The sequence below is a fragment of the Mobula birostris genome, chromosome 7 (assembly GCF_030028105.1).
Source record: "Mobula birostris isolate sMobBir1 chromosome 7, sMobBir1.hap1, whole genome shotgun sequence".
Taxonomy (NCBI): domain Eukaryota; kingdom Metazoa; phylum Chordata; class Chondrichthyes; order Myliobatiformes; family Myliobatidae; genus Mobula; species Mobula birostris.
In genome coordinates, this window is record NC_092376.1 from 120,921,504 (window position 1) to 120,947,757 (window position 26,254).

Genomic DNA, 26,254 nt, shown 5'->3' on the forward strand with positions numbered 1-26,254 from the left:
GGCAACAAAGCCATCTATTCCATTATCTAAATCATTGATATTCAGCATAATCACTGTGTGTATATAGGCTATCTTACATGTTTATATTTATTGTGTTTTTATTATCATTGGGTTCTTTATCTTTTGTGACTTTTTTGTGCTACCTCAGATCCAGACTAACTATTAGTTTGTTCTCCTTTACCCTTGTGTACAGGAAATGACATTAACCAATTTTGAATCTTGAATCCCGATCTTCCGATTGATCACAAGCGATGTAAAGCATTACACTACTCTGTATGATCCGTGCTGCACCAAAGTCCCCAAGCTCTGACAAAATTCCCCAAATGCTGTCACATGTGTGTAATATGTACCTGTAGTCAGATTTTTAACTTCACTTTTCTAAAAACATATACTATTTCTTCACTAAAGAAACACTTTCTCTAGTCCCAAGGAAGGGAGGTTCTATCTACTTTGTCAGCCCACAAAAGCCCGTAGAGAAAACACAGCCATTTCCTGATGTGAGTTTCAACTCAAAGCATTAACAATTCCACCCAATGTCACAAAGCGTTAACAATTCCACCCAACGTCACAAAGCATTAACAATTCCACCCAACGTCACACAGTGTTAATAATTCCACCCCATGTCACAAAGCATTAACAATTCCACCCAACGTCACAAGGCATTAATAATTCCACCCAACATCACACAGCATTAACAATTCCACCCAATGTCACAAAGCGTTAACAATTCCACCAACGTCACAAAGCGTTAACAATTCCACCCAACGTCACAAAGCACTAACAATTCCTCCCAACGTCACACAGCATTAACAATTCCACCTTTCTCCAATATCAATTCTATTTGTGACAGATGTAATACTGAGCTGGCCACTTTAACTCATATGTACTGGTCTTGTATAAAACTAGATAACTTTTGGAGGGATGTTTTTAAAATACTATCAAAAGTTTTGAATCTGGATCTACAACCTAATTTGCTTACGGCAATTTTTGGATTATCCCATCGGAGGCAGGAAATATTCCTGTATCCGCTCAATGTATGATAGCCTATGCGACCTTACTGGCTAGGAAGCCATTTTACTGAAGTGGAAGGATTCTAACCCACCTACGGTCTTTTATTGGCTCTCCTCCATTATGTCCTGTTTAAGTTTAGAGAAAATAAGAAGTCCGACATTTGATACATCCTTTAAATTTGAGCAAATCTGGTGACCTTTTATTCAATGTTATCATTTAATTTGATTTATTACTCTTTCAATTTTTTTTTGTAGTTTTAGATTTGATCAGGAAGTCTTTCTTTCTTTTTTTTTGGTCGTATCCTCAAAATGGACTGCCCAGTCCCTTTTTTTGTTTCTTTTTATCTAGTGTAGTGGATTTTTTTGCTTCATTTAAAACTCAATGTTTTTTCTTTTCTCTTCGTAAACTGTTAAGAGGAGAATTGCTATTTTCATTTTTTATTATATATTTTATACTAGTTTAACAATATCTATGATTTTGACAATATCTATCTTAATCTCGGTGTGTGCTGTTACTGATATACAAACCCCATCTCCAGAAAAGTTGGGATATTTTCCAAAATGCAATAAAAACAAAAAATCTGTGATATGTTAATACACGTGAACCTTTACTTAACTGACAAAAGTACAAAGAAAAGATTTTCAATAGTTTTACTGACCAACTTAATTGTATTTTGTAAACATACACAAATTTAGAATTTGATGGCTGCAACACACTCAACAAAAGTTGGGACAGAGGCATGTTTACCATTGTGTTACATCACCTTTCCTTTTAATAACAGTTTTTAATCATTTTGGAACTGAGGATGCTAATTGTAGTAGATTTGCAATTGGAAATTTTGTCCATTCTTGCTTGATATAAGACTTCAGCTGCTCAACAGTCCGTGGTCTCCATTGTCTGATTCTCCTCTTCATGATGCACCATACATTTTCAATAGGAGATAGATCTGGACTTGCAGCAGGCCAGTCAAGCACATGCACTCTGTGTCTACAAAGCCACGCTGTTGTAGGCCATGCAGAATGTGGTCTGGCATTGTCCTGCTGAATTAAGCATGGACGTCCTGGGAAGAGACGTCGCCTTGATGGCAACATATGTCTCTCTAAAATCCTAATATACGCCTCAGAGTCAATGGTACCTTCACATACATGCAACTCACCCATGCCGTGGGCACTGATGCACCCCCATACCATCACAGATGCTGGCTTTTGAACCTTTCGCTGATAACAATCTGGATGGTCGTTTTCATCTTTGGCACGGAGAACTCCATGCCCGTTTTTTCCGAAAACTAGCTGAAATGTGGACTCATCAGACCACAGCACACAATTCCATAGTCTTTTGGTCCACTTGAGATGAGCTCAGGCCCAGAGAACTCACCAGCATTTCTGCATAGAGTTGATGTATGGCTTCCTCCTTGCGTAATACAGTTTCAAGTTGCATTTCTGGATGCAGCGACGGACTGTGTTGAGTGACAATGGTTTTCCAAAGTACTCCTGAGCCCAGGTGGCTATAATTGTCACAGTAGCATGATAGTTTCTTAGGCAGTGCCGCCTGAGGGCTCGAAGATCACGCGCATTCCACAGTGGTTTCCGACCTTGCCCTTTACACACTGAGATGTCTCTGAATTCTCTGAATCTTTTCACAATATTATGTACTGTAGATGTTGAAAGACCTAAATTCTCGGCAACCTTGTGTTGAGAAATGTTCCTTTTGAACTGACTAACAATTCTCTCACGAATTTTGGCACAAAGGGGTGAGCCACGACCCATCCTTGCTTGCAAAGACTGAACCTTTGATGGACGCTACTTTTATACCCAGTCATGATACCTCACCTGCTACCAATTAGCCTGCTTAATGTGGAGTCTTCCAAACCAATGTTACTTGAATATTCTGTGCACTTTTCAATCTTATTTTAACTCTGTCCCAAATTTTGTTGAGTGTGTTGCAGCCATCAAATTCTAAATTTGTGTATATTTATAAAATATAATATATATATTTGAGATAATTCTCCTCTTGATTGTATTTATGCTTCTTTTAAATCAATGAAAAAGATTAATAAAGAAAGAACAATTCCACCCAACGTCACACAGCATTAACAATTCCACCCAATGTCACACAGAATTAACAATTCCACCAATGTCACAAAGTTGAGTGAAGAGGCATTGACAAAGGTTGACATTCTGGAAATATAGATGAATTAAACAGTCAGGTGACTTCAGCAATTATACTTCATACTTTATTGTCGCCAAACAATTGATACTAGAGCATACAATCATCACAGCGATATTTGATTCTGTGCTTCGCGCTTCCTGGAGTACAAATCGATAGCAAATATTAAAAATTTAAATTATAAATCATAAGTAGAAAATAGAAAAGGAAAAGTAAGGTAGTGCAAAAAAAACGAGAGTCAGGTCTGGATATTTGGAGGGTATGGCCCAGATCCGGGTCAGGATCCGTTCAGCAGTCTTATCACAGTTGGAAATAAGCTGTTCCCAAATCTGACCGTAGAAGTCTTCAAGCTCCTGAGCCTTCTCCTGGAGGGAAGAGGGACGAAAAGTGTGTTGGCTGGGTGGGTCATGTCTCTGATTATCCTGGCAGCACAGCTCCGACAGTGTGCGATGTAAAGTGAGTCCAAGGATGGAAGATTAGTTTGTGTGATGTGCTGGGCTGTGTTCATGATCTTCTGCAATTTCTTCTGGTCTTGGACAGGACAACTTCCATACCAGGTTGTGATGCACCCTAGAAGAATACTTTCTACGGTGCATCTATAAAAATTAGTGAGGTCTTTAGGGGACAGGCCAAATTTCTTTAGCTTTCTCAGGAAGTAAAGGTGCTGGTGGGCCTTCTTGGCAGTGGACTCTGCTTGGTTGGACCAAGTCAGGACATTTGTGATATTGGCCCCGAGGAACTTAAAGCTTTTGACCTGTTCCACTTGTGCACCACCGATGTAAATGCAGTCGTGCGGTCCGCTACTCCTTCTGAAGTCAACAACCAATTCCTTAGTCTTGCTGACAGCAGAAGGATCTATACCCAGGAATAAAAATAAGATGAATAGAAAACTGGTACCATGGTGGACAGAGGAATGTTGTCAGGCTGTAAAAAACAGAAATAGAGCATTCAGGCTAGTTACAATCACCCATAATATGCAGCATTTGATTCAGTATAAGAAGGCACAGGCAGTGGTGAAATGAACTATATGTCAAGCTAAAAGGGCAAGTTGGAGGAGTTTTTGCAACAAAATAGGAAGAACAACACCTGTGGGAGAGGTATGGGGAATGATTAAGAGGATGGGGGTAGGTAGAAGGGAATGGGAATATCCAGTAATAATATGAGGAGAAAACAGCAGCCACCAGTAGGGATAAGGCTGAGATCATGGCCAAGTCATTTGTACAGATACACAGTTTAGAAAATTTGTCTGTAAGAAGGGAGAAGGAGAAGGGAAAGAACAATGAATCAACACCTAGGTGTGTTAAACAGGAGGGAAGAAACAGATAATATAATTGATGATCCATTTACATTGGCAGAAATGGTGAGAGCAATAAAGAGGTCGAGACCAACCTCCCCAGGGAAAGATCTGATATGCTATGTTATGCTTAAAAATCTAGGAGAAGGAGTGCTCTTGAAATTGCTGCATTTTTATAACAGAGTGTGGGAGGAGGGAAGATTACCAAGTGCATGGAAAGAAGCAGTAGTAATTCCAATAAGGAAACCTGGCAAGGATCCGTCAAAACCCACTAGCTACAGACCAATTGCATTAACATCAAATATATGTAAGACAATGGAAAGGATGATAACAGAAAGGTTATCATATGAGCTTGAGAAGAGGGGAACGCTGGCAAGCTACCAGAGTGGTTTTAGGAAGGGAAGGAATTCCATGGACTCAGTGATAAGGTTAGAGACTGAAATAAGAAAGGCCCAAGCAAATAAAGAGTCAGTAGTTGCAGTGTTTTTTTGACATTGAAAAAGCCTAAGATATGATGTGGAAGGAAGGATTGTTAATTAAACTGCACAGGATGGGGGTTGGTGGGAGAGTTTTTAATTGGATTAAAGAACTTTTGTTTGGTAGAAACATTTAAGTTTGGATTGGATCAGAATTATCGAAACAGTACATAGTGGGAAATGGCACACTTCAAGGTAGTATGATTAGCCCCACACATCAAAGTTGCTGGTGAACGCAGCAGGCCAGGCAGCATCTCTAGGAAGAGGTACAGTCGACGTTTCAGGCCAAGACCCTTCGTCAGGACGGTACCTCTTCATAGAGATGCTGCCTGGCCTGCTGCTTTCACCAGCAACTTTGATGTGTATTGCTTGAATTTCCAGCATCTGCAGAATTCCTCTTGTTTGAGTAGGATTAGGCCGTTACTTTTCATCATTATGATTAATGATATCTTCACAAAGGTACCAGTGGATATAGGTAGGTCACTGTTTTCGGATGTTGGGGCCTTGTGGAAAAGAGGCAGGAACATGGAGCATATAGTCAGGAATCTACAAGGAGCAAATGATGAAGCGATGGAGTGGGGTTATGATTGGGGATGTAGATTTTCAGTAGAAAAAACTCAAACTGTAGTTTTCACCAGGAAAAGAATTGAGGTAGGGAAGCGGTTAAGGATGTATAGGATTGAATTAGAAAGGGTTGGATCACTTAAATTTCTGGGAGTTATATTTGATTCACGATTAACTTGGGCAGAACATATCAGGAAAGTTGAGGAGCAATGTAAAAAGTAATAAATGCGATGAGATGTTTGACAGGTAGGGAATGGGGAGCAAGTTGTTCAGCGTTGAAGAGAATGTATGCGGCTTCAGGAAGATCTGTGTTGGACTATGGAAATATAGCATACGGATCAGCAGCTAAGTCTCTTATAAGGAAACTGGAAGTGATTCAGGCTCAGGCTTTGAGATTGTGCTGTGGGGCTTTTAAAACATCACCAGTATCAGCCCTACAGGTTGAAATGGGAGTAATGCCTTTGGAGCTAAGAAGGATGCAATTGATGACAAACTACTGAGCTAATTTGCAGAGTCACAGTGATTCTCACCCTGCAAAAGGAGTGTTGCAGGAGTGCTGGGAAAATGGGAGGTTTCAGAGCGATAACTGTAGTTGGGTAGGGAATGATATTGCTAAAGAATGAAGAATGCTTGATCTAAGGATAAGTCCTTCAGTAGTTTATCCTGTAGCTCCATGGAAACTTGTATGGCCTGACATAGACAGGCATTTGTTCCAGGTAAAAAGGAAAGGAAAATATAAAACTGATTTGGTAAGTGCATTTAACTGTCATGTGATGAAAAATATAGTGATTATACTCAGATTTCTACTGATGGTGCTAAAGAACCTGAAACAGGAGTGACAGGGTTTGGGGTGGCTATAACAGCAAAAGAAATTTGAATCAGCAGAAGAACATCTAATAAATTGGGGGATGAGTTGGCAAAGAGGGCGTTAAAGAAAGAAAATATAGAAATGCACATTAGTATCAGTAAAGCCGAGGTTAAGTGTGTAAGCTGGGAAAAAATCAACCAAATGTGGCAAGAAAGATGGGATAGGGAGGGGAAAGGGATGCATTTATAACAAATACAAAAAAGTGTTTCCGGTTCTAGGGTAGGTAGGGGATACAGGACAAAGCAAACTGTGTGAACTAGGTTAAGGCAAGGACACTGTGCATTTAACAAAACTTTCAAAATGATAGGGAAGCACCAGACAATTCCACCCATGTCACACAGCGTTAACAATTCCACCCAACGTTACAAAGCGTTAACAATTCCACCCAACGTCACAAAGCATTAACAATTCCACCGAACGTAACAAAGCATTAACAATTCCACCAAAAGTCACACAACATTAACAATTCCACCCAACATCACAAAGCATTAACAATTCCGCCCAATGTTACAAAGCGTTAACAAATCCACCCAACGTCACGAAGCATTAACAATTCCACCCAATGTCACGCAGCATTAACAATTCCACCCAACATCACAAAGCATTAACAATTCAGCCCAACGTTACAAAGCGTTAACAATTCCACGCAAGATCACAAAGCGTTAACAATTCAACCCGACGTCACAAAGCGTTAACAATTCCACCCAACGTCACACAGCGTTAAAAATCCCACCCAATGGTACAAAGCATTAACAATTCCACCCAACATCACAAAGCATTAACAATTCCACCCGTCACAAAGCATTAACAATTCCACCCAACGTTACAAAGCGTTAACAATTCCACCCAACGTCACAAAGCATTAACAATTCCACCCAACGTAACAAAGCGTTAACAAATCCACCCAACGTCACGAAGCATTAACAATTCCACCCGTCACAAAGCATTAACAATTCCACCCAACGTTACAAAGCGTTAACAATTCCACCCAACGTCACAAAGCATTAACAATTCCACCCAACATCACAAAGCATTAACAATTCCGCCCAATGTTACAAAGCGTTAACAAATCCACCCAACGTCACGAAGCATTAACAATTCCACCCAACATCACACAGCGTTAACAATTTCACCCAAAATCACAAAGCATTAACAATTCAGCCCAACGTTACAAAGAGTTAACAATTCCATGCAAAATCACAAAGCGTTAACAATTCAACCCGACGTCACAAAGCGTTAACAATTCCACCCAACGTCACACAGCGTTAACAATTTCACCCAAAATCACAAAGCATTAACAATTCCACCCAACGTCACACAGCGTTAACAATCCCACCCAATGGTACAAAGCATTAACAATTCCACCCAACGTCACAAACGATTAACAATTCAACACAACGTCACAAAGCATTAACAACTCCACAAACGTCACACAGCGTTAACAATCCACCCAACGTCACGAAGCATTAACAATTCCACAAACGTCACAAAGCATTAACAATTCCACCCAACGTCAGAAAGCATTAACAATTCTACCCAACGTCACACAGCATTAACAATTCCACCCAACGTCACAAACCTTTAACAATTCCACCCAACGTCACAAAGCATTAACAATTCCACAAACGTCACAAAGCATCAACAATTCCACCCAACATCACAAAGTGTTAACAATTCCACCCAAGGTCACAAAGCATTAACAATTCCACCCGAGGTCACAAAGCATTAACAATTCCACCTAACGTAACAAGGCATAATAATTCCACCCAACGGCACACAGCATTCACAATTCCACCCAACATCACACAGCATTCACAATTCCACCCAACATCACAAAGCATTAACAATTCCGCCCAACGTTACAAAGTGTTAACAATTCCACCTAACGTCACAAACGATTAACAATTCCACCCAATGTCACAAAGCATTAACAACTCCACAAACATCACACAGCGTTAACAATCCACCCAACGTCACGAAGCATTAACAATTCCACCCAACGTCACAAAGCAATAACAATTCCACCCAACATGACAAAGCATTAACAATACACACGTCACGAAGCATTAACAATTCCACAAACGTCACAAAGCATTAACAATTCCACCCAACGTCACAAAGTATTAACAATTCCACAAACGTCACAAGGCATCAACAATTCCACCTAACGTTACATAGCATTAAGAATTTCACACAACGTCACAAAGCATTAACAATTCCACCCAACATTACAAAGCGATAACAATTACAGCCAATGTCACAAAGCTTTAATTCCACCCAACGCCACACAGCATTAACCACTCCACCCAACGTTACAAAGCATTAGCAATTCCACACACGCGTCGCAGAGCGTTAACAATTCCACCCGTCACACAGCGATAACAATTCCACCAACGTCACACAACATTAACAATTCCACCCAACATCACAAATCCTTAACAATTCCACACAACGTCACAAATCATTAACAATTCCACCAGAAGTCACACAGCGTTAACAATTCCACCCAACCTGACATGCATTAACAAATCCATCAACGTCATACAGCGTTAACAATTCTACCCAACGTCACAAAGCACTAACAATTTCACCCAACATCACACAGCATTAACAATTCCACCGAACATCTCAAAGCATTAACAATTCCACCCACATCACAAAGCATTAACAATTGCACGAAACATCACAAAGCGTTAACAATTCCACCCAACATCACAAAGCATTAACAACTGCATAAACGTCACACCGCATTAACAGTTCCACCCAACAGCACAAAGCATTGACAATTCCACCCAATGTTATAAAGCATTAAAAATTCCGCCCAACGTTACAAAGTGTTAACAATTACAGCCAACGTCAAAAAGTGTTAACAATTCCACCCTACGTTACAAAGCATTAACAATTCCACCAAACGTCACAGAGCGTTAACAATTCCACCCAACGTCACAAAGCGTTAACAATTCCACCCAACGTCACACAGCGTTAACAATCCACCCAACGTCACGAAGCATTAACAATTCCACAAACGTCACAAAGCAATAACAATTCCACCCAACGTCACAAAGCACTAACAATTCCACCCAACATGACAAAGCATTAACAATACACACAACGTCACAAAGCATTAACAACTCCACCCAACATCACAAAGCATTAACAATTCCACCAGCGTCACAAAGCATTAACAATTCCACCAAACATCACAGAGCGTTAACAATTCTACCCAACGTCACAAAGCATTAACAATTCCACAAAACGTCAAAAAGCATTAAGAATTCCACCTAACGAAACAAGGCATAATAATTCCCCCCAACGGCACACAGCATTCACAATTCCACCCAAAATCACCACGCATTAACAATTCCATCCAACGTCACAAAGCATTAACAATTCCACCCAACATCACAAAGCATTAACAACTCCTCAAGCATCACACAACATTAACAATTCCACCCGACATCACAAAGCATTAACAATTCCACAAACATCACAAAGCATTAACAATTCCACCCAACATCACAAAGCATTAATAATTGCACCCAACGTTACAAAGCATTAACAATTTCACACAACGTCACAAAGCATTAAAAATTCCACCCAACGTCACAAAGCATTAACAATTGCACCCAACATCACACAGCATTAACAGTTGCACCCAAAGTCGCAAAGCATTAACAATTCCCCACAACGTCACAAAGCATTAACAAATCCACCAAAGTCACAAAGCACTAACAATTTCACCCAACATCACACATCATTAACAATTCCACCCAACATCTCAAAGCATTAACAATTCCACCCATCTCACAGCGTTAACAATTCCACCCACATCACACAGCATTAACAATTGCACGAAACATCACAAAGCATTAACAATTCCACCCAACATCACAAAGCGTTAACAACTCCACCCTACGTTACAAAGCAATAACAATTCGATCTAATGTCACAGAGCGTTAACAATTCCACACAACGTCACAAAGCGTTAACAATTCCAGCCAACGTCACACAGCGTTAAAAATTCCACCCAACGTGACAAAGCACTAACAATCTCACGCAACGTCACACGTGATTAACAATTCCACCCAACATCTAAAAGCATTAACAATTCCACACAACCTCACAAAGCGTTAATAACTCCACCCAACATCACACAGCGTTAACAATCCACCCAATGTCACAAAACATTAACAATTCCACCCAATGTCACACAGCATTAACAATTCCACCCAACATCTCAAAGCATTAATAATTCCACCAAATGTCACAAAGCATTAACAATTCCACCAAACTTCACAAAGCATTAACAACTCCACCCAACGTTACAAAGCATTAACAATTCCGCCCAACGTTACAAGGCGTTAACAATTCCACCCACGTCAGAAAGCATTAATAATTCCACCTAATGTCACAAAGCATTAACAATCCCACCAAACGACACACAGCTTTAAAAACTCCACCCAACATACCAAAGCATTAACAATTCCACCCATCACACAGCGTTAACAATTCCACCTACATCACACAGTATGAACAATTCCACCCAAAATCTCAAAGCATTAATAATTCCGCCCAACGTAACAAAACGTTAACAATTCCACCCAACGTCACAAATCATTAACAATTCCACCCAAAATCACAAAGCATTAACAACTCCACAAACGTCACACAGCGTAAACAATTCCACCCAAAGTCACAAAGCATTAACAATTCCAAAAACGTCACAAAGCTTCAACAAATCCACCCAACATCACAAAGCACTAACAATTCCACCCAACGTTACAAAGCATTAACAATTTCACACAACGTCACACAGCGTTAACAACTCCACCCAACGTTACACAGCATTACAATTCCACACAACGTCACAGAGCGTTAACAATTCCACCCGTCACAAAGCGAAATCAATTCCACCCATGACACACAACATTAACAATTCCACCCAACATCACAAAGCATTAACTATTCCACCCATCACACAGCGTTAACAATTCCACCTACATCACACAGCATTAACAATTGCACCAAGCATCACAAAGTGTTAACAATTCCACCCAACATCACAAAGCATTAACAATTCCACCCAACGTTACAAAGCATTAACAATTCCACACAACGTCACAGAATGTTAACAATTCCACAAAACGCCAGAAGCGTTAACAATTCCACACAACGTCACAAATCATTAACAATTCCGCTGAAAGTCACACAGCGTTAACAATTCCACCCAACGTGACAAACCATTAAAAAATCCACCAACGTCACAGAGCGTTAACAATTCTACCCAACGTCACAAAGCACTAACAATTTCACCTAACGTCACACAGCATTAACAATTCCACCCAACGTCACAAAGCGTTAACAATTCCACCCAACATTTTGAAGCATTAACAATTCCGCCCAAAGTAACAAAGCGTTAACAATTCCACCCAACGTCACACAGCATTAACTATTCCACCTAACGTCACAAAGCATTAATAATTCCCCACAACGTCACAAAGCATTAACAACTCCACAAACGTCACACAGCATAAACAATTCCACAAAGGTCAGAAAGCATTAACAATTCAACCCAATTTCACAAAGCATTAACAATTCCACAAACGTCAGAAAGCATTAACAATTCAACCCAACAGCACAAAGCATCAACAATTCCACCAAATGTTGAACAGCACTAACAAATCCACCCAACGTCACAAAGCATTAACAATTCCACCCAACGCCACAAAGCATTAACAACTTTACACAATGTCACATAGCATTAACAATTCCACCCAACGTGACAAAGCACTAACAATCTCACCCAACGTCACACGTGATTAACAATTCCACCCAACATCACAAAGCGTTAACAATCCACCCAACGTCACGAAGCATTAAGAATTCCACAAACGTCACAAAGCAATAACAATTCCACCCAACGTCACAAGGCACTAACAATTCCACCCAACATGACAAAGCATAAACAATTCCACCCAATATCACAATGAATTAAGAATACACACAACGTCACAAAGCGTTAACAACTCTACACAACATCACAAAACATTAACAATTCCACAAACATCACGAAGCATTAACAATTCCACCCAAGGTTACAAAGTGTTAACAATTCCCCCAACGTCACAAAGCATTAACAATTCCACCCAACGTCACAGAGCATTAACAATTCTACCTAACGTCACAAAGCATTAACAATTCCACAAATGTCACAAAGCTTTAACAATTCCACCCAACATCACAAAGCGTTAACAATTCCACCCAAGGTCACAAAACATTAACAATTCCACACAACGTTACAAAGCATTAACAATTTCACACAACGTCACAAAGCATTAACAATTCCACCCAACGTTACAAAGAATTAACAATTCCGCCCAAAGTTACAAAGCGTTAACAATTACAGCCAACGTCACAAAGTGTTAACAATTCCACCCAACGTCACACAGCGTTAACAACTCCACCCTAGATTTAAAAAGCATTAACAATTCCACCTAACGTCACAGAGCGTTAACAATTCCACCCAACGTCAAAAAGCGTTAACAATTCCAGCCAACGTCACACAACGTTAACAATTCCACCCAACATGACAAAGCACTAACAATCTCACCCAACGTCACACGTAGTTAACAATTCCACCCAACATCTAAAAGCATTAACAATTCCACCCAACATCACAAAGCGTTAATAATTCCACCCAACATCACACAGCGTTAACAATCCACCCAATGTCACGAAGCATTAACAATTCCACAAACGTCGCAAAGCGTTAACAATTCCATCCAACATCACAAAGCATTAACAATTCCACCAAACGTCACAAAGCAATAACAATTCCACCCAACATCACAAATCGTTAATAATTCCACCAAACGTCACAAAGCGTAAACAATTCCACACAGCGTCACAAAACATTAAAATTTCCACCCAACCTCACACAGCATTAACAATTCCACCCAACATCTCAAAGCATTAATAATTCCGCCCAACGTAACAAAGCGTTAACAATTCCACCCAATGTCGCAAAGCATTAACAATTCCACCCAACCTCACAAAGCATTAACAAATCCAACAAAGTCATACAGCGTTAACAATTCTACCCAAAGTCACAAAGCACTAACAATTTCACCCAACATGACACAACATTAACAATTCCACCCAACATCTCAAAGCATTAACAATTCCACCCATCGCACAGCGTTAACAATTCCACCCACATCACACAGCGTTAACAATTGCACAAAACATCACAAAGCATTAACAATTCCACCCAACATCACAAAGCATTGACAATTCCACCCAACGTTGCAAAGCATTAACAATTTCACACAACGTCACAAAGCATTATCAATTCCACCCAACGTTACAAAGCATTAACAATTCCGCCCAACGTTACAAAGTGTTAACAATTACAGCCAACGTCACAAAGTGTTAACAATTCCACTCAACGTCACACAGCGTTAACAACTCCACCCTACGTTACTAAACAATAACAATTCGACCTAATGTCACAGAGCGTTAACAATTCCACACAACGTCACCAAGCGTTAACAATTCCAGCCAACGTCACACAGCGTTAACAATTCCTCCCAACGTGACAAAGCACTAACAATCTCACGCAACGTCACACGTGATTAACAATTCCACCCAACATCTAAAAGCATTAACAATTCCACACAAACTCACAAAGTGTTAATAACTCCACCCAACATCACGCAGCGTTAACAATCCACCCAACGTCACAAAACATTAACAATTCAACCCAACGTCACACAGCATTAACAATTCCACCCAACATCACAAAGCATTAACAATTCCACCAAATGTCACAAAGCATTAACAATTCCACCCAACGTCACAAAGCATTAACAATTCCACAAACATCACAAAGCATTAACAATTCAACACAACTTCACAAAGCATTAACAATTCCACCCAACGTTACAAAGCATTAACAATTCCGCGCAACGTTACAAGGCGTTAACAATTCCACCCACGTCAGAAAGCATTAATAATTCCACCCAATGTCACAAAGCATTAACAATCCCACCAAATGAAACACAGCTTTAAAAATTCCACCCAACATACCAAAGCATTAACAATTCCACCCATCACACAGCGTTAACAATTCCACCTACATCACACTTCATTAACAATTCGACCCAAAATCTCAAAGCATTAATAATTCCGCCCAACGTAACAAAGTGTTAACAATTCCACCCAACGTCACAAATCATTAACAATTCCACCCAAAATCACATAGCATTAACAACTCCACAAACGTCACACAGCGTAAACAATTCCACGCAATGTCACAAAGCATTAACAATTCCAAAAACGTCACAAAGCATTAACAAATCCACCCAACATCACAAAGCACTAACAATTCCACCCAACGTTACAAAGCATTAACAATTTCACACAACGTAACACAGCGTTAACAACTCCACCCAACATCACAAAGCACTAACAATTCCACCCAACGTTACACAGCAGTACAATTCCACACAACGTCACAGAGCGTTAACAATTCCACCCGTCACAAAGTGAAATCAATTCCACCCATGACACACAACACTAACAATTCCACCCAACATCACAAAGCATTAACAACTCCACAAACGTAACACAGTGTTAACAATTCCACCAAACGTCACTAAGTATTAACAATTCCACAAACATCACAAAGTATTAACAATTCCATCCAACATCAGAAAGCATTAATAATTCCACCCAACGTCTCAAAACATTAACAATTCCACCCAAAATCCCAAAGCATTAATAATTCCACCCAATATCACAAAGCATTAGCAATCCCACCAAACGACACACAGCTTTAAAAATTCCACCCAACATCAGAAAGCATTAACAATTCCACCCATCACACAGCGTTAACAATTCCACCTACATCACACAGTATTAACAATTGCACCAAGCATCACAAAGCGTTAACAATTCCACCCAACATCACAAAGCATTAACAATTCCACCCAACGTTACAAAGCATTAACAATTCCACACAACGTCACAGAACGTTAACAATTCCACAAAACGTCACAAAGCCTTAACAATTCCACACAACGTCACAAATCATTAACAATTCCGCTGAAAGTCACACAGCGTTAACAATTCCACCCAACGTGACAAACCATTAACAAATCCACCAACGTCACACAGTGTTAACAATTCTACCCAACGTCACAAAGCACTAACAATTTCACCTAACGTCACACAGCATTAACAATTCCACCCAACATCTTGAAGCATTAACAATTCTGCCCAAAGTAACAAAGCGTTAACAATTCCACCCAATGTCGCAAAGCATTAGCAATTCCACCCAATGTCAAACAGCATTAACAATTCCACCTAACGTCACAAAGCATTAATAATTCCCCACAACGTCACAAAGCATTAACTACTCCACAAACGTCACACAGCATAAACAATTCCACCCAACGTCACAAAGCATTAACAATTCCACAAACGTCAGAAAGCATTAACAATTAAAGCCAAATTCACAAAGCATTAACAATTATACCCAACAGCACAAAGCATCAACAATTCCCCACAACGTCACAAAGCGTTAACAATCCCACCCAACATCAAACAGCATTAACAATTCCACGCAACGTCAAACAACATTAACAATTCCACCCAACATCACAAAGCATTAACAATTCCACGCAACCTCACAGAACGTTAACAACTCCACAAACGTCACACAGCATAAACAATTCCACCCAACGTCACAAAGCATTAACAATACCACAAACGTCAGAAAGCATTAACAATTAAAGCCAAATTCACAAAGCATTAACAATTATACCCAACAGCACAAAGCATCAACAATTCCCCACAACGTCACAAAGCGTTAACAATCCCACCCAACATCAAACAGCATTAACAATTCCACCCAACGTCAAACAACATTAACAATTCCACACAACGTCACAAATCATTAACAATTCCGCTGAAAGTCACACAGCGTTAACAATTCCACCCAACGTGACGAACCATTAACAAATCCACCAACGTCACACAGTGTTAACAATGCTACCCAACGTCACAAAGCACTAACAATTTCGCCTAACGTCACACAGCATTAACAATTCCACCCAACATCTTGAAGCATTAACAATTCCGCCCAAAGTAACAAATCGTTAACAATTCCACCCAATGTCGCAAAGCATTAACAATTCCATCCAACGTCACACAGCATTAACAATTCCACCTAACGTCACAAAGCATTAATAATTCCCCACAAGGTCACAAAGCATTAACAACTCCACAAACGTCACACAGCGTAAACAATTCCACCCAACGTCACAAAGCATTAACAATTCCACAAACGTCAGAAAGCATTAACAATTCAACCCAATTTCACAAAGCATTAACAATTCCACCCAACAGCACAAAGCATCAACAATTCCCCACAACGTCACAAAGCGTTAACAATCCCACCCAACTTCAAACAGCATTAACAATTCCACCCAACGTCAAACAGCATTAACAATTCCACCCAACATCACAAAGCATTAACAATTCCACCCAACGTCACACAGCGTTAACAATTCCACCCAACATCACAAAGCACTAACAATCTCACGCAACGTCACACGTGATTAACAATTCCACCCAACATCTAAAAGCATGAACAATTCCACACAACCTCACAAAGCGTTAATAACTCCACCCAACATCACACAGCGTTAACAATCCACCCAATGTCACAAAACATTAACAATTCCACCCAATGTCACACAGCATTAACAATTCCACCCAACATCTCAAAGCATTAACAATTCAACCCAACTTCACAAAGCATTAACAACTCCACCCAACGTTACAAAGCATTAACAATTCCGCCCAACGTTACAAGGCGTTAACAATTCCACCCACGTCAGAAAGCATTAATAATTCCACCTAATGTCACAAAGCATTAACAATCCCACCAAACGACACACAGCTTTAAAAACTCCACCCAACATACCAAAGCATTAACAATTCCACCCATCACACAGCGTTAACAATTTCACCTACATCACACAGCATGAACAATTCCACCCAAAATCTCAAAGCATTAATAATTCCGCCCAACGTAACAACACGTTAACAATTCCACCCAACGTCACAAATCATTAACAATTCCACCCAAAATCACAAAGCATTAACAACTCCACAAACGTCATACAGCGTAAACAATTCCACCCAAAGTCACAAAGCATTAACAATTCCAAAAACGTCACAAAGCTTTAACAAATCCACCCAACATCACAAAGCACTAACAATTCCACCCGTTACAAAGCATTAACAACTCCACAAACGTCACACAGCGTAAACAATTCCACCCAAAGTCACAAAGCATTAACAATTCCAAAAACGTCACAAAGCTTTAACAAATCCACCCAACATCACAAAGCACTAACAATTCCACCCAACGTTACAAAGCATTAACAATTTCACACAACGTAACACAGCGTTAACAACTCCACTCAACATCACAAAGCACTAACAATTCTACCCAACGTTACAAAGCATTAACAAATTCACACAACGCCACACAGCGTTAACAACTCCACCCAACGTTACACAGCATTACAATTCCACACAACGTCACAGAGCGTTAACAATTCCACCCGTCACAAAGCGAAATCAATTCCACCCATGACACACAACATTAACAATTCCACCTACATCACACAGCATTAACAATTGCACCCAACATTACAAAGCATTAACAATTCAACACAACGTCACAGAACGTTAACAATTCCACAAAACGTCAGAAGCGTTAACAATTCCACACAACGTCACAAATCATTAACAATTCCGCTGAAAGTCACACAGCGTTAACAATTCCACCCAACGTGACAAACCATTAAAAAATCCACCAACGTCACAGAGCGTTAACAATTCTACCCAACGTCACAAAGCACTAACAATTTCACCTAACGTCACACAGCATTAACAATTCCACCCAACGTCACAAAGCGTTAACAAATCCACACAGCGTCACAAAGCATTAACAATATCACCCAACGTCACACAGCATTAACAATTCCACCCAACATTTTGAAGCATTAACAATTCCGCCCAAAGAAACAAAGCGTTAACAATTCCACCCAATGTCGCAAAGCATTAACAATTCCACCCAACGTCACACAGCATTAACAATTCCACCTAACGTTGCAAAGCATTAATAATTCCCCACAACGTCACAAAGCATCAACAACTCCACAAACGTCACACAGCGTAAACAATTCCACAAAGGTCAGAAAGCATTAACAATTCAACCCTATTTCACAAAGCATTAACAATTCCACAAATGTCAGAAAGCATTAACAATTCAACCCAATTTCACAAAGCATTAACATTTCCACCCAACAGCACAAAGCATCAACAATTCCACCAAATGTCGAACAGCACTAACAATTCCACCCGACGTCACAAAGCACTAACAACTTCACAATCGTCATAGAGCGCTAACAATTCCACCCAACATCACAAAGCATTAACAATTCCACCCAACGTCACAAAGCATTAACAACTTTACACAATGTCACATAGCATTAACAATTCCACACAACGTGACAAAGCACTAACAATCTCACCCAACGTCACACGTGATTAACAATTCCACCCAACATCACAAAGCGTTAATAATTCCACCCAACATCACACAGCGTTAACAATCCACCCAACGTCACGAAGCATTAAGAATTCCACAAACATCACAAAGCAATAACAATTCCACCCAACATGACAAAGCATAAACAATTCCACCCAATATCACAATGAATTAACAATACACGCAACGTCACAAAGCGTTAACAACTCTACACAACATCACAAAACATTAACAATTCCACAAACATCACGAAGCATTAACAATTCCACCCAAGGTTACAAAGTGTTAACAATTCCCCCAACGTCACAAAGCATTAACAATTCCACACAACGTCACAGAGCATTAACAATTCTACCTAACGTCACAAAGCATTAACAATTCCACAAATGTCACAAAGCTTTAACAATTCCACCCAACATCACAAAGCGTTAACAATTCCACCCAAGGTCACAAAACATTAACAATTCCACACAACGTTACAAAGCATTAACAATTTCACACAACGTCACAAAGCATTAACAATTCTACCCAACGTTACAAAGAATTAACAATTCCGCCCAAAGTTACAAAGCGTTAACAATTACAGCCAACGTCACAAAGTGTTAACAATTCCACCCAACGTCACACAGCGTTAACAACTCCACCCTAGATTTAAAAAGCATTAACAATTCCACCTAACGTCACAGAGCGTTAACAATTCCGCCCAACGTAACAAAGCGTTAACAATTCAACCCAATGTCACAAAGCAATAACAATTCCATCCAACATCACAAAGCACTAACAATTCCACCCAACGTCACAAAGCACTAACAACTCCACAATCGTCACAGAGCGGTAAAAATTCCACCCAACATCACAAAGTGTAAACAATTCCACAAACGTCACAAAGCATTAACAATTCCACCCAACGTCACAAAGCGTTAACAATTACACCCAACGTCACAAAGCGTTAACAATTCCCCACAACGTCACAAAAATTTAGCAATTCTCCAACTTCACAAAGCATTTATAATTCCACCCAACATCAAATGTATTAACATTCCACCCAACGTCACAAAGCATTAACAACTCCACAAACATAACACGGTGTTAACAATTCCACCAAACGTCACAAAGCATTAACAACTCCACAAACATAACACGGTGTTAACAATTCCACCAAACGTCACAAAGCATTAACAATTCCACAAACATCACGAAGTATTATCAATTCCACCCAATATCAGAAAGCATTAATAATTCCACCCGTCACAAAGCATTAACAATTCCACACAAAATCACAAAGCATTAACAAATGCACAAACCTCACACCGCATTAAAAATTCCACCCAATGTCACAAAGCATTAACAATTCCAAAAACGTCACAATGCATTAACAAATCCACTCAACATCACAAATCACCAACAATTCCACCCAACGTTACAAAGCATTAACAATTTCACACAACGTCACACAGCGTTAACAACTCCACCCAACGTTACACAGCAATAACTATTCCACACAACATCACAGAGCGTTAAGAATTCCAGCCGTCACACAGCGAAATCAATTCCACCCATGACTCACAACATTAATAATTCCACCCAACATCACAAAGCGTTAACAAATCCACACAACTTCACAAAGCATTAACAACTCCACAAAGGTAACACAGTGTTAACAATTCCACCAAACGTCACAAAGCATTACCAATTCCATCCAACATCAGAAAGCATTAATAATTCCACCCAACGTCTCAAAACATTAACAATTCCACCCAAAATCCCAAAGTATTAACAACTGCACAAACGTCACACCGCATTAACAATTCCACCCAACGTCACTAAGCATTAACAATTCCACAAAGGTCACAAAGCATTAACAATTCCACCCAACTTCACAAAGCAATAACAAATCCACCTAACGTAACAAAGCATAATAATTCCACCCAACAGCACACAGCATTCACAATTCCACCCAACATCACAAAGCATTAACAATTCTGTCCAACGTTTCAAGGAATTAACAATTCCACCTAACGTCACAAACCATTAACAATTCAACACAACATCACAAAGCATTAATAATTCCACCCAACGTCACAAAGCATTAACAATTCTACCCAACGTCACACAGCATTAACAATTCCACCCAATGTCACAAAGCACTAACAACTCCACAATCGTCACAGAGCGTTAACAATTCCACCCAACATCACAAAGCATTAACAATTCCACAAACGTCACAAAGCATAAACAATTCCACCCAACGTCACAAAGCGTTAACAATTCTACCCAACGTCACAAAGTGTTAACAATTCCACCCAACATCACAAGTATTAACATTCCACCCAACGTCACAAAGCATTAACAACTCCACAAACGTAACACTGTGTTAACAATTCCACCAAATGTCACAAAGCATTAAGAATTCCACAAACATCACAAAGCATTAACAATTCCACCCAAAATCACAAAGCATTAACAACTGCACAAACCTCACACCGCATTAAAAATTCCACCCAATTTCACAAAGCATTAACAATTCCAAAAACGTCACAAAGCATTAACAAATCCACCCAACATCACAAAGCACTAACAATTCCACCGAACGTTACAAAGCATTAACAATTCCACACAACATCACAGAGCATTAACAATTCCACCCATCACACAGCGAAATCAATTCCACCCATGACTCACAACATTAATAATTCCACCCAACATCACAAAGCGTTAACAAATCCACCCAACATCACAAAGCACTAACAATTCCACCGAACGTTACAAAGCATTAACAATTCCACACAACTTCACAAAGCATTAACAACTCCACAAACGTAACACAGTTTTAACAATTCCACCAAACGTCACAAAATATTAACAATTCCACAAACATCACAAAGCATTAACAATTCCATGCAACATCAGAAAGCATTAATAATTCCACCCAACATCTCAAAACATTAACAATTCCACCAAAATCCCAAAGCATTAACAACAGCACAAACGTCACGCCGCATTAACAATTCCACCCAACGTCACTAAGCATTAACAATTCCACAAACGTCACAAAGCATTAACAACTCCACAAACGTCACACAGCGTAAACAATTCCACCCAACGTCACAAAGCATTAACAATTCCACAAACGTCACAGATCGTTAATAATTGCACCCATCACACAGCGAAAAGAATTCCACCCAAAGTCACAAAGCGTTAACAATTCCACTCCAGACACCGTCACAAATCATTCACTATTCCGTCGAAAGTCACACAGCATTAACAATTCCACCCAACGTGACAAAGCATTAATAATTCAACCGAACTTCACAAAGCATTAACAATTCCACCCAACGTCACAAAGCATGAACAATTCCACCCAACAGCACAAAGCATTAACAACTCCACAAACGTAACACAGTGTTAACAATTCCACCCAACGTCACAAAACAATAACAAATTCACACAACGTCACAAAGCATTAACAATTCCACCCGTCAGAAAGCTTTAACAATTCCACCCAACGCCACAAATCGTTAACAATTCCACCCAAAATCACAAAGCATTAATGATTCCGCCCAACGCTACAAATGTTAACAAATCCACACAACGTCACAAAGCATTACCAATTCCACCCAACGTCACAGAGCGTTAACAATTCTACCCAACGTCACCAAGCACTAACAATTCCACAAACGTCACAAAGCTTTAACAATTCCACTCAACATCACAAAGCAATAACAATTCCACCTAACGTAACAAAGCATAATAATTCCACCCAACAGCACACAGCATTCACAATTCCACCCAACATCACAAAGCATTAACAATTCTGTCCAACGTTTCAAAGAATTAACAATTCCACCTAACGTCACAAACCATTAACAATTCAACACAACATCACAAAGCATTAATAATTCCACCCAACGTCACAAAGCATTAACAATTCTACCCAACGTCACACAGAATTAACAATTCCACCCAACGTCACAAAGCATTAACAATTCCACAAACGTCACAAAGCATAAACAATTCCACCCAACGTCACAAAGCATTAACAATTCTACCCAAAGTCACAAAGTGTTAACAATTCCACCCAACATCACAAGTATTAACATTCCACCCAACGTCACAAAGCATTAACAACTCCACAAACGTAACACTGTGTTAACAATTCCACCAAATGTCACAAAGCATTAAGAATTCCACAAACATCACAAAGCATTAAAAATTCCACCCAATATCAGAAAGCATTAATAATTCCACCCAATGTCACAAAGCATTAACAATTCCACCCAAAATCACAAAGCATTAACAACTGCACAAACCTCACACCGCATTAAAAATTCCACCCAATGTCATAAAGCATTAACAATCCCAAAAACGTCACAAAGCATTAACAAATCCACCTAACATCACAAAGCACTAACAATTCCACCGAACGTTACAAAGCATTAACAATTTCACACAACGTCACACAGCGTTAATAACTCCACCCAACGTTACACAGCATTAACAATTCCACAAAACATCACAGAGCATTAACAATTCCACCCATCACACAGCGAAATCAATTCCACCCATGACTCACATTAATAATTCCACCCAACATCACAAAGCGTTAACAAATCCACACAACTTCACAAAGCATTAACAACTCCACAAACGTAACACAGTTTTAACAATTCCACCAAACGTCACAAAATATTAACAATTCCACAAACATCACAAAGCATTAACAATTCCATGCAACATCAGAAAGCATTAATAATTCCACCCAACATCTCAAAACATTAACAATTCCACCAAAATCCCAAAGCATTAACAATAGCACAAACGTCACACCACATTAACAATTCCACCCAACATCATAATGCATTAATAATTCCACGCAACGTCACACAGCATTAACAATTCCACTCAACGTCACAAAGCGTTAACAATTCCACCCAACATTTTGAAGCATTAACAATTCCGCCCAAAGTAACAAAGCGTTAACAATTCCACCCAACGTCACACAGCATTAACAATTCCACCTAACGTCACAAAGCATTAATAATTCCCCACAACGTCACAAAGCATTAACAACTCCACAAACGTCACACAGCGTAAACAATTCCACAAAGGTCAGAAAGCATTAACAATTCAACCCAATTTCACAAAGCATTAACAATTCCACAAACGTCAGAAAGCATTAACAATTCCACCCAACCGCACAAAGCATCAAAAATTCCACCAAATGTTGAACAGCACTAACAAATCCACCCAACGTCACAAAGCATTAACAATTCCACCCAACGCCACAAAGCATTAACAACTTCACCCAACGTCACACGTGATTAACAATTCCACCCAACATCACAAAGCGTTAACAATCCACCCAACGTCACGAAGCATAAACAATTCCACCCAATATCACAATGAATTAACAATATTCACAACGTCACAAAGCGTTAACAACTCTGCACAACATCACAAAACATTAACAATTCCACAAACATCACGAAGCATTAACAATTCCACCCAAGGTTACAAAGTGTTAACAATTCCCCGAACGTCACAAAGCATTAACAATTCCACCCAACGTCACAGAGCATTAACAATTCTACCTAACGTCACAAAGCATTAACAATTCCACAAATGTCACAAAGCTTTAACAATTCCACCCAACATCACAAAGCGTTAACAATTCCACCCAAGGTCACAAAACATTAACAATTCCACACAACGTTACAAAGCATTAACAATTTCACACAACGTCACAAAGCATTAACAATTCCACCCAACGTTACAAAGAATTAACAATTCCACCCAAAGTTACAAAGCGTTAACAATTACAGCCAACGTCACAAAGTGTTAACAATTCCACCCAACGTCACACAGCGTTAACAACTCCACCCTAGATTTAAAAAGCATTAACAATTCCACCTAACGTCACAGAGCGTTAACAATTCCACCCAACGTCAAAAAGCGTTAACAATTCCAGCCAACGTCACACAACGTTAACAATTCCACCCAACGTGACAAAGCACTAACAATCTCACCCAACGTCACACGTAGTTAACAATTCCACCCAACATCTAAAAGCATTAACAATTCCACCCAACATCACAAAGCGTTAATAATTCCACCCAACATCACACAGCGTTAACAATCCACCCAATGTCACGAAGCATTAACAATTCCACAAACGTCGCAAAGCGTTAACAATTCCATCCAACATCACAAAGCATGAACAATTCCACCAAACGTCACAAAACAATAACAATTCCACCCAACATCACAAATCGTTAATAATTCCACCAAACGTCACAAAGCGTAAACAATTCCACACAGCGTCACAAAACATTAAAATTTCCACCCAACCTCACACAGCATTAACAATTCCACCCAACATCTCAAAGCATTAATAATTCCGCCCAACGTAACAAAGCGTTAACAATTCCACCCAATGTCGCAAAGCATTAACAATTCCACCCAACCTCACAAAGCATTAACAAATCCAACAAAGTCATACAGCGTTAACAATTCTACCCAAAGTCACAAAGCACTAACAATTTCACCCAACATCTCAAAGCATTAACAATTCCACCCATCGCACAGCGTTAACAATTCCACCCACATCACACAGCGTTAACAATTGCACAAAACATCACAAAGCATTAACAATTCCACCCAACATCACAAAGCATTGACAATTCCACCCAACGTTGCAAAGCATTAACAATTTCACACAACGTCACAAAGCATTATCAATTCCACCCAACGTTACAAAGCATTAATAATTCCGCCCAACGTTACAAAGTGTTAACAATTACAGCCAACGTCACAAAGTGTTAACAATTCCACTCAACATCACACAGCGTTAACAACTCCACCCTACGTTACTAAACAATAACAATTCGACCTAATGTCACAGAGCGTTAACAATTCCACACAACGTCACCAAGCGTTAACAATTCCAGCCAACGTCACACAGCGTTAACAATTCCTCCCAACGTGACAAAGCACTAACAATCTCACGCAACGTCACACGTGATTAACAATTCCACCCAACATCTAAAAGCATTAACAATTCCACACAAACTCACAAAGTGTTAATAACTCCACCCAACATCACACAGCGTTAACAATCCACCCAACGTCACAAAACATTAACAATTCAACCCAACGTCACACAGCATTAACAATTCCACCCAACATCACAAAGCATTAACAATTCCACAAACATCACAAAGCATTAACAATTCAACACAACTTCACAA